Genomic DNA, 12,003 nt, shown 5'->3' with positions numbered 1-12,003 from the left:
CCTATTTCCCTGTGTTTTCCTTTTTCCCTGTCTTCTGTTTCTTTCCCTGAACCTATTCCATTCCCTTCTCCCTGCACATATGACTGTTTGTTTCCTTGTTTTGTTTCCTTTCTCTCTTTGACTGACTGTCCATCTGTTTCCCTCGCTGTGTTGTCTCTCTCCTTCCCTTTGTTTCTGTCTCTTTCTTCTTCGTTGTGATGGTCATGGCTTTTCTTTTCGTTTGAAGCAGGTGATGGCTCATTGGTTCGATGTTGGCAATACTCAGCAAGGTTTTGGTATCGAGGACATAATTTAAAATTATCAGTTAAATTTCAATTGTTGTCAAAACAGCAACCAGAACGTGGGTATCCATTTAACAGCCAATTGCTACATCTAACTATTTTGAAACTGGCCGTCTCCCAGTGCTCTGCATACTGGCAACTCAAAGCATTTATTCGGGTGCATACTGACCTGACATGGTAACTGCTCTGTCTAGGACCATAAGAAATTACAGACGGTTGTATGCACAGTCCAGACCATCACGGAAGACCACCTTCCGTCCACTTATACTTGTCATTGTCGCAGAAAGGCTGGCAACATCAAAGATCTCTCCCAAAACAGTAATGATCTCCTACATCCTCTTCTAACAGGGACGAGACACAGAGGTTTGAAAACATGGACCGGCATGCTCAGGAACACTTCCTTCCCTACCATTATTAGACTGACAAATTGACATCTCTCACTTTTCAAATAATATTAATCTTTCTATTGTTGATCTTACTTTGCACACCTCCTGTGAAGATGTAACCTTGTATGAATCACTCTGTCCAAGGACCCTGTGATCTCTGTTTTCTTGTTTAGAGTCATGTGCCTGCACTACAATAAAAACAAACCTTTCCATTGTACATTTGACTAAAATAAATGAAACCAAATCAGATCAAACACGTGGACTGCAGTAGCTCAAGATCTTCTCAAGGGCAACTGGAAAAATGAACTCATGCTGCCCCAGTCAGAGATACCTATATCTAATTAATGAATGTAAGAAGATGACCACACTTAGCGAGGACAGGCAGAGGGAAGCAAATTGCTTAAAACATGATCTTAGATATATATAGGTTTCCTTCACTATCTGTAAGCAGAAGGTTCCGACGAAATCGTTCGCAAGCGGATATGGTGTAAAGTGCAGTCGCACTAATTTATATGGGGAAAAAAATCGGCTTTCTTCGTAAAAGTGAAAACCCTGTTCGGATTTCTTTTGGTTAACGAAACAATGTCCTAATGTAAGTCATTCGGAAAGGGAAGTGGCGAAAAGTGAACTTTTGAAAAGCGGGGGATACCTGTATTTACATGGGCATGATATTCAGGAAGTTGGGAGAAGCGAAAAATAAGTGAGGTGAATCTCACATTTGATTTCCAGCCCAGCTGATCATCATTCTCTGCGTTTGCTTTTTTGCCTTCTTTATCTCTCTTTCTCTATTGATTCCTCCTCCCCTTCAAAGCAGATTTCCCTGTCAACGGTATGAATCACACCCCTTTCCAGCTGCTTTCAGTTCAGGAAAGTTTCCCAGCACTTTCTGCTCGTTTCTTTGCATTTCTTTCTTTAATTTCAGATTTTCAGAATCTTCCTTTATTTGATTTCACCTTCAATTATTTTAATCCGTGGGATGTTGACATCTCTGCCAAGGGCAGCATTTGGTCCCATCACTAGTTGCCCTGACTCTGAGGCCATTCCACAAGACAATATAAAGTTAAGCACATTGTCATGGGTCTCAAGTCACAATTAACCCAGACAGGATAATAACATTAGATTTCTTTACCGAAGGTGATCAGTGAAAGAAGAAGGTTTTCAGACAAAATGTTGCTTTTATGTTTGTTTTTCGTGAAAGTCACTTTTATTCCAATTCTTATCATTCTTTATTTAAGTTCTGTCATCAGCTGTGGTGGAACTTGAAACAAATTACTTGAAACAATATCTTTCGTTTAATAAGCTTTGCTCCTGAATTACATCCAGCGACATTCCTACATTCATATATTGTCCTAATCATGAAGTAATGCCCGAGACAGGAGCAATTTTGTGATTAAAATATTTGTAATCAGGAAAGTGGTCAGCAGAGAGCTTGAAACATAAAGTCTGAATTTTACCAACGTGCAGCCAATGGTTTGTTGAACAACAATACTGACACAGAGATGAAGATTGGGGATATTAGGAGCTGGCAGTGGACAGGTTTGGTGACAGAGAGAACAGGAGACATAAATCAGTTTCGGGCAAAAAGGGATCTCAGGGCTGTGCACAGTTTTGTTCACAGATGTTTGTGAGTGAGTGATCTGCAATTCATGGGTAATGAATGGAGACTGCAATTGAAACTGAAGACAATAGTTTCTTCCTCTGACAAATATAGACAACAGCAAATGCAACGAAGTTCAAACTTGTTTATGGGAATAATGAATGGACAGAGGGAGAGAACACCAATAATAGCGAGAATAGGTTAGCAGCACACCCTCCACACCGCCAAGAATAATCATCAGCACGGCTGATATCTGATATGTTAGAAATCCCCAAGAGGGGGAAATCTTGAAAAGACTCAAGGAAAACCTCCTCTCCATTGTTGTAATGTTCCAGTCGCTATTCTCAGATTCAGATGTATGCAGCTATTGATCTCTGTTACTGTTGCAGCTGATGCATCAGTTACTACAGTGGGATAGCGCACCGAATGAAGCCCCTCACCAATAGGAGGGGGGAACCCTCCAGTGACACATTTGCATTGCATGGAGACTGACATCAATCACAGTCAGAGCAAACAGTCCCAGCTTTCAATATAGCACATTCAGTTCACAATATATCTGGACTGGACTACATGTTGACATTGCTGGCTATTGGTCACATCTCCCATCACCAATTGCTCGAGTGAAGTCAGTTGTGAGAGAGAATAAGAATATTTTCTTTCCGTAGGCTACATGATTCTGCTCTGTTGTCCGTTTACTATGCTGTAACCATCTCTCCAAAAATCCCTCCAACCCCCAAAAGAATCACAACCAGGATGTTGTTACTGTGCTGATCGATCCAACAAACGCCAGCGAACAGACTGTCATTGGGCACAGCCGCCCTGAACATAGACATGAAATCTGGACTTCTCTGAATGTTACTCTCACTGCTCTAATAGGGCAACTGTGGAACTTCCATAGGGAATATGCTTCAGTAATTAATTATATAAATTGACAGACTTCTAAATGCAGTTTTATTTGTTGTAAACCGTATTTTTACGCATTTTGGCCTCAGTCCAAAACTAAAAGTGATATTTACAATGAACATATTCATTTAGACTTATGAATTAATGAGTCAGGTTCTAGTGAACGTGATATTGGGTGGGGGATAGGGCGGAATGGGAGCAGTGGCTGTGGAGACTGTAGGGAGTACAATGATAGTTCCCAGTCATCATCCCTCTTTCTGACAGACAGAATTAAATCTAATGCACAACAAGGAAACAGCCAACATTTGGGTGATGCAATGCTGAATGACAATGTGAACTAAAAGGACAATATTAAATGTGATAAAGTGAACTATATTTTATATACACACCATTTAATCATTGGGAATACAGATTGAGTAGGGTCACCGATCCTGAAACATTAACTTTGATTTCTCTTCACAGATACAGCCAGGCCTGCTGAGCTTGCCCTCTAAGTTCTGCTTTTCTTTTTGTTTGAGATTGATCATATTGCTCATATCTGGCAGGATACTGACAATTAAAAGCAGATGCGAATAACAAAATGTGGAGGGCTATGGGGACAGTACAGGAGACTAACAGTAGATGTATAGTCGCTCCAAGCTGGAAGAGACAAAGGGCTGGGTTTTCCCCCACTTTTGTTGTAAATAATTCTGTGATATGTAATCAAAGCGTTTGGAGAGGGGGTAAACAATCTAGTTCAACGAAGGACACAGAGTGCTCCACCATCAATAATCTATTCCTATTATCTCATGAAATTTCAGCTGCCTGTAAAATGTCTTTTCAAACAAAGTGGAGTTCCTGAGATTTACAGGATATTCAGTAAAATATTATTTTATCCTTTGAATCTTAAAGAAGGAACAGATTTCGGCCGTCATACGTGTGTCCCAGACACACCAACTATAATAGGAACAGGAAAGGACTACATTGTCCATATGCTACCAAACTCAGCATGTCGCCCTGTCAAGAAACATGAAATATAGTGATATGTAAACATGAAATACAAACAGAAAATGATGGTAGAAGCGCAACAGATGAGGAAGTATCTGCAGAGAGAAACAGAGTTAACATATCGAATATAATGTGACACTGTTCTGAAAAAGTCATATTGAAATCAAAGGTTAATTCTGTGTATCTCTGCTCAGAGGGTGCCAGACCTGCTGTGTTTCCCTCTATCAATTACTTTTTCTTTCTGAAGTGTGACAAATTGAATAATCTGAACGATATAAGCAAAGCTGCTATCTCAGTTGAATCTCGAATATTTGTTTATGAACATTTAATGAGAAATTACAAAGTTCCTATCTTTGACGGGGCTCTAAATGTCCATGACGTATTGCATTATGATACAAAAACATCGTGAGACATTGTTAAAACAAAATCCGAAGTTGCTGCAAAAGGTCTGCAGCATCTGTGCAGAGAAATCAGAATTAACGTCTGTAGTTCAGTGGCCCTTCTTCAGAACAAATGGTAGCCCTGAAAATGTTCATTAATATACAGCAGAGGTTGAATAGCTGTTAATGGAGACTGTGAGTAGCTAACAATAGGGGGTGAGTAATGAAGGCCACGTGAGAACAAGACCTGGTGTATGGGTAGGGGGCATTGAGGAGTTCAGTCCCTAAAATTATTGACCATTATTTTGAGTCTGAATGGCTGCAGGGTCCACCCGCGGAAAATGAGGTGCTGTTTTTCCAGCTTGCATTGAAATATCCTGGAACACTGCAGCAAGCCTGGCGCAGAGATATTGGTCAGGGAACAGGATGGTATATTAAAATGGCAGGCAACTGGAAACTCAGGGACTTTTGCATACTTACAGCTTGGATATTAAGTGAAGTGGTCACCCAGTCTACCTTTAGATTCCCCAACGTAGAGTAGATCACAATGTGAGCAGGAAATGTAGTAGACCAGATTGTGGGAAATGTTGGTAGGATGCTGCTTCACCTGGAAGGTATTTTGGGCCCTTGAATAGTGAGGAGGGAGGAGGCAAATGGGAAAGCGTAACACCTCCGGCAGGGCGAAAGTAAAGTGAACCTGTGGTGTAGGGTGGGGGAGGTGGGGGAAGTGTGGCCAGTGAATAACGAGTGGACCAGGGTGTCCTGGAGGAAATGGTCACTTCAGAAGTTGGAAAAGGGAAAGGAGGCAAATATGTGTCTGGTGGTGGCATCTCGCTGGAGGTGGGGAAATGCAGACTGATGATCTTATGCATGTGAACGCTGTTGGGATGGTAGGTAAGCACAAGGAGAACTCTAACACTGTTGCAGGAGGGAGGAGAGAGGGTGAAGGTAGAAATGCAGCAGGCGGGTCAGAACTAATTGTGGGCCCTGTCGATAACAGTGCTGGGGAATTCTCGGTTGAGGAAGAAGGTGGAGATTTCAGAGGCCACATTTCTGAAGTTGACATCATCAGAAGCAATGCGGTGGAGACGGAAGAACTGAGAGAATGGAATGGAGCCTATGCAGGAAACAGGATGTGAGGATGTATACTCCAGGTAGCTGTGGGAGTTGGTGGGTTAATACTGGATTTAAAGTGACTGGTCTATCCCCAGAAATAGAAGCAGAGATGTCGAGGAAAGGAAGGGAGGAGTCATAGATAGGTGAAAGTGAGAGAGGGGTGCAAATTGGAAACGATAAACGTTTCAATTTCGGGACAAGAGAGAGGAGCAGCAGCGATGATATCATCTACGTATCGGAGAAAGTATTGTGGATGGGGGGGAGTGGAAAGAAATGGAACAAGGAATAGTCTCCGTACCCCATGAAGGAAGAGGTATAACTTGGGCCCACGTGTTTATCCATACACCTCCTCTGTATGGCAGGAGCAGGCTGAAGCAATGGGTCTGCCCAGGCAGTCCTGTTTGTGGATTTTCAGGAGGATATAAAAGCGAGCACTGCTATCTGAGGGCCATCAGATTTGGGACTGTTAGATGGGGTCGCGGTGGGGGGGGGGGGGTGCTGGGTGAGGGGGTGTGCGAGTGGGTGGGAATCTCCAGAAGAGATGTGGTCAGATTTGGTTAATAAAATGGCCTGAGGTGCCATGGTAGGGTAATGGACCAGCAGGTGACATGTGGAGGTACCTGAAAATTGGCACTCAGCCTCTGAAATGTAGAGGTGAGTCCACCAGCCTTATCGACGCAAGCTGAATAACACGGTCAGGTTTGGATCGAAGCAAACAGCATACATTCTGTTCAGAGGGTGATAGGTTGGACAGTGTGAGGGGGATGCAGAGACATTAAGGCAACAAGTGTCAAATGGAAATTTCTCAATGAACAGATTCAGTTCAAGTAAACGCCAGAGGAATGGGTCCAGGTGGAGGGACAGTGGTAGAGCTGGGTGAAGGGTCTCTGGGATGGCAAGTGGACTCTTGTCCAAAGAAATGGACACCAAGGAGAAGATGGTGGAAGAGGAGTTCAACATTATGTCATTCCTGAAATTCATTAAAGTAGGGGCACAGAGGGATAAAGCTGAGACCTTTGCAGAACATTCAGCATTAGGGCGTGGAAGGTTAGGAGGGAAGGTGAATACACGACAGGAGGTGGGCTTGGGGGAGGGGATGGACTCAGAGCGCAGGGCATGGGTGGGGTGGCAGGTTCCAGATGCTCACAGGCATCTCTAAGTTATTCCATCTTGTGGGCCCCTATATCTGGTGAGCACAGCGAATGAGCTGGAGAATGATGTAGAATTGGGGAATGGTGCAGCCTTGAGCCAATGCGATGTGATGCTGTTGAACGAGAAAATGTTGATCGCAGTGGCACTGACATCGCACGACCAGTCCTCAGAAAATAACTGATTGAAAATAATCGGAATCGTTATCTTATTGTAATGCTCTGATTTCATTGGGGTGACATTCAACCAGCAAGGTCTAACTTTTCTGAGACTTTAGACCAAACTGTGAAAACTGATGTATCTTGATGTTATTAATAAGACAAATCCATGCATGGTTTTGGAAGGCAATAGCTAAGGCAGAGATTATTTGTCATTCCCAATAGCTCGAGGGAAGGAGTCATTGTTCATTGAAGAAATTACCAGCACAGAATTTTCTCTGATTTCCATTAACCACAGTTTTCTGAGGGGGAATGATGCTACATGAGAGAAATATTACTTTGATGCAAGGGAAGTTACTCTGATTTCACTTCAAATGACATTGGAAAATCAGTTAAAATGGTAAAGAGCAAAATTATCGAACACGCCTTGTTTGAACAATGTGGTCACTGTCCTCACAATGTTTAAGGAAAAACTGATGCTTGGACTTCTGATTCTGAGGAGAGGTTTGTCCTATTGGGATGAGGCTGTTTGCTTAAGCGCTGTGACACAGAGACAGAAAAAAAAGTTCCACTCTGTATGGGAACAGAACCATACTTTTATAGTGTATTGGACAGTGGCAGACACACACTATTGTCTGTTCCGAATGGGCAGTAATCATCCCAATCTCATCATTGACTGATGACGAATAGCAGCACGAAACCAGGAGTTCCCATTACTGTAGTTGGAAAGCAAAAAGGGCAAGGGATGGCCAGTGGAAGTGGGAGTAACTGGGGAATTGGGGTAACTTACTGTGAGAGTGGAAGACGATTGACGTGAAGAGACATCATCAGTGGAAGAGTATGTAGCAGCAGAAGGGTTAATGCAAGGGAAGTAGGAATGTAAAACAAAGAGTAGGAAGGCGGAAGAATAATGGCTAATGAAGTTTTAGTGACTGGGAAAAACTTGCTTTAGCAAAAGGATGGGTGAGGTTGGGTGAAAAACATCAATCTTCTGGAAAATTGGGATCTGGTTCCATTGAAAATTACGATTTGATGTATTTCTTTTTCTGTCCCTTAATTATTGTTCAGATTGCATATTCACTCTATATTTCTGCATCTCCATCAATTGCAGATGACATTTTGTTCCCCTGGTATGGTGTCTCAACATTTTTGATTTTTTTGAACAGTATGTATTTGCTTCAAATTCAAGATAGACATGAGAATATGATTTGATCTCCTGCAGTTTGTCCTTAACGTCGAAGTTAATTAAATATTTATCCTCATCACATTAGCTGATTCAAGAAATGAGTTTGCGTCCGGCCTGCTGATGAAAAATTCTTCAGTTCTGACTATTGTTACAAAGAACAGTGCCACACAAAAGGCTAATGTTCCAGTGCAAGTTGCCAAACCATAGTTCATTCTAAATTATATACACACTTTATGAATATGACATGCTGAGGGGCAGAGTGTAAAAGGTGAATTCAAGTCTGTGTCGAAAATGCTATTTGCAGCTCCCTCAAAATAGGTGTTAACTACATCACTCTGTAAATTCCCCAAAATAAGAATAGCAAGAGACTGGAATTCTTAATTATTCCTTTGTGAATAACATTTGGAAAACAGGAAGGAAATCAAGGTTTGTTTATGATATTCAAAAATGATGATGGTGAGAATGTGGAAGATGGATGACAGTAGAATGATAACTAATGTCGAGGATGACTCAAAGATTAGCTGGGTGCTTCACAGTGAGGAGGAAAGGGTTAGGCTACAGGACGATATAAACAGATGATTTCTACATCCAGATTAATGGCTGATGAAATTTAACACTGATAAATGTGAGAGGATGCACATCTGAAATAACAAGACAAGTGAGTACTCAGACTGTGAAGGGCAAGGGCTAAATTTTTCATTGCAGCAGGGAAGGTTGAGGAGGGAACCTGGTACAAGTGTACAAGATTATAAGGCGAATCGAGAGGATGAACAGACCGCAGCTGTTTCCCTTACTCAAAGGGTCAAAAACAAAGGAACACATACTTAAAGTGAAAGGCAGGGGATTGAGAAAGGATTTGTGAGTCTGTTTTGAACTGAGAGAATGCCACAGACATAGAATACAAAATTCCTACAGTGTGGAAATAGGCTGTTTGGCCCAATAAATCCACATTGACCCTTCAAAGAATAAACTACCCAAACACGCTCCTCCTATATTTACCCCTGACTAATGCAACTAACGTACACATCCCTGAGCACTATGGGCAATTTAGCACGGTCAATTCACCTAACCTGCACATCTTTGGATTGTGGGAGAAGACCGCAGCACCTAGAGGAAACCACGCAGACACAGGGAGAAGGTGCAAAATCCATAGAGGCAGTCACCTGAAGCTGGAATTAACCGGGGTCCCCAGCGCTCGACGGCAGGATTGCTAACCACCGAGCCGCCATTCAGCCCCTGGTGACATGTGTCTGGAATGCATTGCCTAGGTGGATAATTGAGCCGGTAATCCCACAAACTTTCTAAAAAGCCTTTGGATATGCACTTCGTGGTGCAGGCTCGCATTTTCATTCAATGATTCTATGTGGTGGCAGCCATGAACAAAGATATATTCTGAAGCAATAGCTAATGGCAGTTGTTGGTTAGTTCCATTGACTGTACTCAGTCAGTGAACCTCCAGTGAAGTGCTGGTGTTATCTTCCACTTTCTATTTAAGTGTTTCTGTTTCCTTGAGTTGGTAGTGTAATTTCCTGTGTCGATGATGTCATTTCCAGCCCTTTTACTCAAAGGGTGGTAGGTGGAGTCAAAATTATAGATCCAGTTGCAATGTCATTTTTCTAGGAATTTTTGTGCTTGCCTCTGTTTGGCCTGTCCTAGGATGGATGTGCAGACCTAGTCAAAGTGATGTACTTCCTCATCAGTATGTAAGAAATTAGTGTTGGAGTCATGTGGCCAGTTGATGTTCATATATCCTAGCGACTAGTTTGTTAAAGTTCTTGCAAGGCTTGTTGCTCCTGGAGCAGAACAGACAAAGATGTTAATTTATTGCTGTGCTCAAAAACGTTATTTAGTAAAAAAAAATACTCAATTAGTTGGCATTACAGCATCAAGGATTTCTAATTTCTAGGTTGTCAGCAAAAGAGCTAGGAGTGAAATAAGGAAAAACGCCTTTATTTAGAGAGTTGTTACGAATTGGAATTGAATGGCTGGGAAAGTTGTGGATGAAGATTCAAAAGAGAACATGATATATATATTTGGAAATTAATAATTTAACGGCAAGCAGAGAGAGGGCTGGCAAATGGGAGGCGCTTGGGAGACATTTGTGGAGCTGATGCATACATAATGGCCAATGTTCTCCTCCTGTACTTTATAGTTTTGCACTCTCTCATGTGCCAAGTATGAATAAAAGTCAGTGTCCAATTATGTCACTGAGTAAATGCTCGTAAACATGTGATTATTTGGTGCAGCATAAGCATTTAAAATGCAAGTCTTGCAAGGTCAGCTTCATTATGAAGTCTAATTATTACTCAGAACATAAATATTTTGCATGTTGTATTCCAATTACTCAAACAAATATATGATTGCTTTGTCACAAAACTCCTTGTAAAGCTCTGACACAATATTATGTTTGTTGCTTTTTTTCACTCTCCACGTTTCATATTAACCATCCTTCATTTTAAAAATTGGAAGTTTTCAAATTATTGTTCACTAAAATTTGATAACACAAATAATTTATTTAGTTTAATATTCACAGTCCGTGTTGAATTGTTACCATTTTTAAGTTGCTGGCAAATAGCTGAAGATCGTACATTTCAGTGAGAAATTAAACTGATTGATTATATATAAATGTATAAGTTCAAATCATTCAAAAGCCAACCACTTTAAAAATATTGGAGTGGCAAAACATTGCTTTGAATCCTGACATTGAATATCTAATTCTGATTACCACCAGAGTTATGATCTTTCTTCGATAAAATAAAATGTATATGCTTTATTTCTGTGTTAGAAAATCTTGACAGGAGTTTATATTTTAGTTACATAAGTCTAGAATCAACAGAATTGATTTAAGACATTATAGTTCAGTTGAATGATTATCATTCACATCGTATTTTTGCCCAATTCATGAAATATAACAAACATCCGATTATTGTTCTGGTCAGAAAACTCAACACCATGCAATGAGCTACGCTGAAAATTGCTTCCAATAGATCTACATAGAACATAGAACATATACAGCGCAGTACAGGCCCTTCGGCCCTCGATGTTGCGCCGACCGAGTCCTACCTAACCTATACTAGCCCAATGACTTCCAAATGCCTATCCATGCCCGCTTAAATGAACATAAAGAAGGAGAGTTCACCACTGATACGGGCAGGGATTCCATGAACTCACAACCCGCTGTGTGAAGAATCTACCCCTAACATCTGTCCATACCTACCACCCCTTAATTTAGCTATGTCCCCTAGTAACACCTGACTCCATTAGTGGTAATCTGAAATCGTTTATAGAGTTATTGGACCTTACAGCTGTCTGTGATACAGAGATTCAGTCGCCTGTTCCAAATCTGTGCATTGAGCTTCTAACCTGGTTCAGGGCAATCAGTCACACATTACTTCACAGCAAATAATTTGGAATCCATTTTGGGCAGGGGGAGAACCTGCCAAAAGACTATCACTGGTCTCAGTGTAGGTACAAATGTTGTCCAGGTTAAATACTAATGGCTGACCAGCAACCAAGTTTTAAAATTCATCTTCAATCAGAGCCTGGCCCAGAGAACAGTCGTGTTGACATGGGGAGCCAGAATCTCACAATACAAGTTACCTATGGTGATTAAATCTGACCTGCCTCCCAGACTCCATACATCTGCACCCCGGACCAGACATGGGTGAAGACATTAACAAATTGACAATCTATTGCAGTGCTTTGTGTCTCACAAAGAAACCTCTAAGGCCATATCCAATAAATATCACCTTCACATTCTCCAGTATCAAAATAAAATTGTACATCTCTGTGAATGGTCAGAGATTACTACATGGGTCACACAGTAGAATGGATGTGAAATAACCAGCAGCAAACGGCAA

This window comes from Hemiscyllium ocellatum, unplaced genomic scaffold (assembly GCF_020745735.1).
Source record: "Hemiscyllium ocellatum isolate sHemOce1 unplaced genomic scaffold, sHemOce1.pat.X.cur. scaffold_706_pat_ctg1, whole genome shotgun sequence".
NCBI lineage: Eukaryota > Metazoa > Chordata > Chondrichthyes > Orectolobiformes > Hemiscylliidae > Hemiscyllium > Hemiscyllium ocellatum.
The sequence above is the reverse complement of the archived record's forward strand: the minus strand, read 5'-3'. Positions refer to the sequence as shown.